Below are 6,000 nucleotides of genomic sequence, written 5' to 3'. Positions count from 1 at the left end.
GCAGTGTGAGTTATTTCAGGCTCTCTAGAAGAAGTGGGGTGAGTTGGATTGTAGCCCATATTAAACATTATATTTTTAGCAGCCTTTGAAATTGTGGGGATAGTGAGCATAGCTCTCCACTGTTGTAATAGATCTGGACCCCACAAAGTAATGGCTATGGGTGCAACATAAGGGCCGATATGAGCTGTTTGTCCTTCAGGTCCTTGACAATGTAAATCAGAAGTACTTTGTTCAATATTAGTCATTGTTCCAAGCCCGACAAAAGTAGCTTTTACTTGAGCTTTTGACCAACATTCAGGCCACATGTGAGAAGCAATAATAGAGACATCTGCTCCTGTGTCACCTTACATTGAGGGCGAGCATCATTTAGGAAAGTATGCCAAAAAATGTGTTTCCTGTGCTTTCAAAACCACATTCCCTGTTAACAGGAGCTGTTTTGCCTTTATGATATGGTAAAATTAATATTTGAGCCACATGATGTCCTGAGGACAAATGGATATTTTTTCTGGCTGAAGTGATTATTAAAATTTCTTCCTTATAATCTTCATCAATTATTCCTGGGTGTACACAACATCCTTCCATAGTAAAACTGCTTCTTCCTAGTAATCCTACAGTCCCTGAATGTATGGGACCATAAATTCCAGTGGGTAATTTTTTAGGAGATTCCACACTATTAAAGTTAACATCTGTTAATATAGGGAGATCCAAGGCTGCACTTCCTTGAGTGGCATGAAATGAATTCTGGACATAGACTTTGTTAACAGAACCTAGTTCTGAATCATTTGAGTGGGAGCCTGGCTGTAACTCCTGGAAACTGCTGAAGAAGAGAGCTTGACTTGTTGGTCTGGGGCCCTCGAGCTATCCCCGCATTGGAGTTTTCTTGATTCTGGGTAGAAGACAAAATATTGCCATCTTTGTCCTTAATTGAGCAACACTCATTTGTCCAAGGTCTGCCTTTACCACACTGGCAACAAATGCCTGGCGGCTTGGTCTCAGTTTTAGTTTCACATTTACCTTTTCTACATGCTTTCTGAATGTGGCCAAATGTTCCACAGTTGTAACATTTAGATCTCTTAGTACTGGTTGGAAAGCTGAGGCTAAGAGATTAGCTTGGAAAGTGCCTGATCCTACCTTGTGACAAATGTGAATATATCGATCAATGGTGACATTATCCTGATATTTTGAATCCAGCCATGGCTTTTTTGCAATGAATGTTAGCATTTTCAAAAGCCAGTTGTAGGAGCAACATTTTTTTGGCATCTTCTCCAGGCACTGATCTCTCAATTCCTGATTGTAAATGAGCAATAAATTCAGTGTATGGTTCGTTGTTTCCTTGAAATATTTTTGTGAAAAATTGTCTAATCTGCCCCTTTTCATCGAGATGCTGCCATGTAGTAAGGTAATTATCTCGAATTTGAGCCAGTAATTCGTTAGAATACTGTATTTGAGCATTTATACCATCAAATACTCCAGTTCCTGTTAACTGATGAAGTTAAAAGTGAGAGGATTTTCAAGTCGTTTATGACGATTTTTTTTTTCGCTTCCTCCATCCACCAGGAGTTAAATTGAATGTATTGTCCTGGGCTCAAAGCAGTCTGTGTTAAAGTATCCCAGTCTACAGGAATAAGTAAATGGTTTGCACAATAGGATCTTAAAATCACCACAACATATGGGAAGTTGGGACCGTAAGTATGAACAGCATCTTTTAATATAGTTAAAACTTTTAGTTGAATAGGAATATGACTAGTTTGTACCTGCCCATCCTCAAGCGCTTGCCTAAGTAGTGGGAAAGTGAAAGCACTGGTGGACTGAGCATTGGAAACTTGGGGCAGTGCTGAGGAAGACTCAGCATTGTGGATGACATTAAAAGTTGCCAGATCAACAGGAAAATGGAGTTTAGTAACGAATTGAGAATCCAGAGGATTTGGCCACACTGGATAGCAACCTGCAGGAGCAGTGGGTGTCAAAGGTTTTTCTTGTAAGGTTGGAAAATACTTTTGGGGCATTTTGAATAATGTTTCTCAATGGCCTAGCAACATTGGGTTAACTTTTGTTAATTTCAGTCATGTCCTGGCTATCAGAAAAATTTCTTATAGTACAATCTGAGTCACTTTCAGTTAGACCTTTCTATGACTCTTTTTTAACTTCTGGATTTTCTGGTTCATCATACACAGGCTCTTCTAAAGTCTGTCCCTCTTTCAGATGTGGGGGAGGGAAATTTTCAAGACATTCTGCATCGGAACTAGATTGTAAGTGTTCCAATGTCAAAGTTACCAAGTGATAGGTGGCCCAAATATATCTAATTATACATTCTCCCCTCATATGTGCGCACCTAAGAGCTTTGCCTACACTCTTCCAAACTTAAATTTAACTAATTTTTCTTTTCTGGAGTAAACCAGTAGCAATGTTTAGCTACTAACTGAAACAGTCCTTCCAAGGTCTTTGTTTTAACAGTTTTTTCCTGTAGAATTTAACAGAGTCTTCAACATTGACATATTCTTGTCCTGTAAGGACTGAAAATTTCCCACTATTTCCTTATTCTGTTGCTGGAAGTCTCATGTACTTATGGTACAATGACCTTCCTTCCAGTTTCAAAGTACTAGGCTTACCTTAAGCTGACAACTCCTCCAACAGAGAAGCGGTGCCAAGGGGGCCTGCGCTGTCCTTGTGAATCACACCCTCCTTGCTGCACCAAAATGTTGTGTGAAAGTTGCGTGGTGCGGTACCACAGAAATTAAGACCTGCAATGAAACTGTATGGCAAGTAAGGAAGGCTGTAGCTCTTGCATGGCATGCAGCAACTTTATTTCTTCCACCAAAGCTTATATAGGAAATGCTAATCAATAAACATATGATTTAAACCTAAGTCTCAGGCCTCTCACTATGTGGTGTCAATGGGTCTATGAATTAACCGATAACCACTCTATTATCTAAAGATATTCTTATACTAAGTAATCAAAAACAAAACCAGAAAATAAGGTTCTGGGGGAATAAACTGTTAGAATGCTTGGCCTTTAACAGACCATCTGGAGGCAGTCATTCATCTTTAGGGAGTAGTCTGGAAATTCCTGAGATATATAGGTAACTGCCTGGAGGCCTGCCCCAGAAAGTCAGGCACTTAATTTCTTCTACAGGACCAGGCCTTTAGCCACATGTGGAGTTCTATCCAGGTTTTTTCCTTTCTAACTCACAAAAGACTTCAAACTGGCCTTCACAAAATGGAACCACTTAAAGGCTTATTTATAGGCTTTCTGCCTATAGAGTCTCACTGTGTCACCCTGGGTAGAGCACTGAGGTGTCATACCTCACAGAAATCTTAGACCTTGGGACTCAAGTATCCTCTTGCCTCAGCCTCCCAAGTAGCTGGGACTACAAGCATCCACCAAAACACCCAGCTATTTTTTCTATTTTTAGTAGATATGAGGTCTCACTCCTGCTCAGGCTGGTCTCAACCTCCTGACCTCAGGTGAACCACCTGCTTTGGCCTCCCAGAAGGCTAGGATTACAGTTGTGAGCCACCATGCCAGGCCTGAATATGCATTCCATATTTTTTGACAGTCATGATTTTGGATGAGAAGTCAGGTGTGTTTCTTATGGAGAAACACCGCTTTGTGTACTATACACCATTTTCCTTTCAGTGCTTTCAAACTTCCTGGCTATCTCCTTTTGATGCCAATTGAATCTGTGGCATCATACGTCTGCTTAGTCATAGCCTCCACTCCCCTCGTCTTCTATAGGACTTACAAAAAATTTTCTCAGCCTCTTCTCGGTGCCTTGTGTGGCAAACTGAGGGGCTGGAGTGATGGTTTGCAAAGGCTTTTCTTTAGGGCATTGGGGCAGGGAGTGAGCTATTACGTCGGCAGATGTGGACTAAATTATTGATTTTCTATGTTGGTAGTGATGGGAGATAGTGTTGGGTTATTTGAAAGAAGGAACTTGAGCTCCGTGCTGAAGAGGAAGGCTGGTGTTATACAGATGCCAATCTATCCTGGGGTTTCAGCCTGGGAAGCAATAAGCAGCAGGGTTCCTCCCCCTCCACCAGCCCTTCTCACCCACATTCCAGGACTCCCAGTTCTCTGGGACCCTGAAAGGATGAACTGGAAAAGGTTAGGCTCCTACCCCATGACCTTTCTGTGTATTGAGGCATTATCTAGAGAGATGCCTCTCACAAAATCCACTCTATCACAGTAGTTTTCAAACTTTTTCAGTGTAAAGACCTTGCATCCTTTTAAGAATAGTAAATATGACTCTTACTTGAACATTTTCTTTCTAGAAAGCAACATGTATTCATTGTGGTACATTTGGGAGTTTTAAATGATCTATTTCTCAGAAAATCCCATCTGTTTTCCTACTGGATGTTGCTTTTGTAAATCATGTGTTCATAAATAATACAGCAGCTAAGTCTTTGTGCCTGATCTTTATTATTTACTTTTAATCAAGTTCAAGATCAAGGGCTACTGTCTTTTGATGCATATTGGCAGCTTCCCCCATGAGTCCATTTCTGTTAAGTGGTATTCTCATCACTAATATGAAGGGCATTGCCCCACACCTCACATACCAAGCTGGTGCAAATTTAATGAAAAGTAGAGTTCCAGCTGGGTGCAGTGGGTCACATCTGTAATCCCAGCTCTCTGGGAGGCTGAGACAGGAGCATTCCTTGAGCTCATGAGTTCAAGTTCAAGACCAGCCTGAGCAATAGCAAGATCCCATGTCTATTAAAAATAGAAAAAATAGATGGGCATTTTGGCAGGTGCCTTTAGTCCCAGGTACTCAGGAGGCTGAGGCAGGATGATCACTTGAATACACAAGTTTGAGGTTGCTGTGAACTTGACACCAAGACTTCTACCCAGGGCATCTGTCTCGACAAACAGTAACATTTTAAACAAATTAAATTTAATGGAGTTTATCTTTGTATAGTAGCAAAATCAGGGGAGAGATACGTACAACATTCAGTTTTGTTTAGCACAGGTCCTCAAGCAGTGAAAAGGAGACCTAAAGCTGCGTGAGGCCCTAGTAAGTGTTCTTGTTGAGCGTATATATTATCTACCTTTTTTTTTTGTTTTTGAGACAGAGTTTCACTTTGTCGCCCTTGGCAGAGTGCGGTGGTGTCACAGCTCACAGCAACCTCCAACTCCTGGGCATAGGTGATACTCTTGCTTCAGCCTCCCAAGTAGCTGGAACTGTAAGCGCCTGCCACAATGCCTGGGTATTTTTTGTTGCAGTTTGGTCGGGGCTGGGTTCAAACCCACCACCCTCAGTATATGGGGCCGATGCACTACCCGTTGAGCCACAGGCTCTGCCCCCATCTTTTTTTTGTTGTTGCAGTTGTCATTGTTGTTTAACTAGCCCAGGTTGATTTTGAACCTGCCAGCTTCAGTTTATGTGCCTGGTGCCATAACCACTCTGCTATGGGCGCCAAACTATATGTACCATTTAAAAAAATTTTTAACTTATTTTTTAATTCTTTTGAGACAGAGTCTCACTCTGTCAACCTGAGTGGAGTGCTGTGATGTCATAGCTTACAGCAACCTCAAACCCTTTGTCTCAAGCCATCCTCCTGCCTTTGCCTCAAGATTATCTGGGACTATAGCTGCCCCCCAGAACTCCAGGCTACTTTTTCTATTTTTAGTAGAGCCAGATTTTTAGAAAAGATCATAGAAACCCCACCAGCTTTCACCAAAGCCCACAGGAGTTCACCTCTGCTGTGGAGGCAGTTCCCCCACTGGCTGATATCTTCCCTTCTCAAACATTTGCATCTTCAGCATTTACAAGTAAAACCACTGCTTGGTGGCTTTCACCAGCTCTTGCTGAGGCTGGTGTTCAACTCCTAAGCTCAAAGGTTCTACCCGCCTCAGCCTCCCAGAGTGCTAAGATTACAGGTGTGAGCCACTGTGCGCAGCCAGGAGTCCTCCACTTAAAGTAACCTCTGACCTCGGGGAGTTGGAGCCTCAACTCAGACAAAGAGCTGGGTTTTACTCTGGGTAAGCTGATCAGGCTTCCC

This window comes from Nycticebus coucang, chromosome 10 (genome assembly GCF_027406575.1).
Source record: "Nycticebus coucang isolate mNycCou1 chromosome 10, mNycCou1.pri, whole genome shotgun sequence".
Lineage (NCBI taxonomy): Eukaryota > Metazoa > Chordata > Mammalia > Primates > Lorisidae > Nycticebus > Nycticebus coucang.
The sequence above is the reverse complement of the archived record's forward strand: the minus strand, read 5'-3'. Positions refer to the sequence as shown.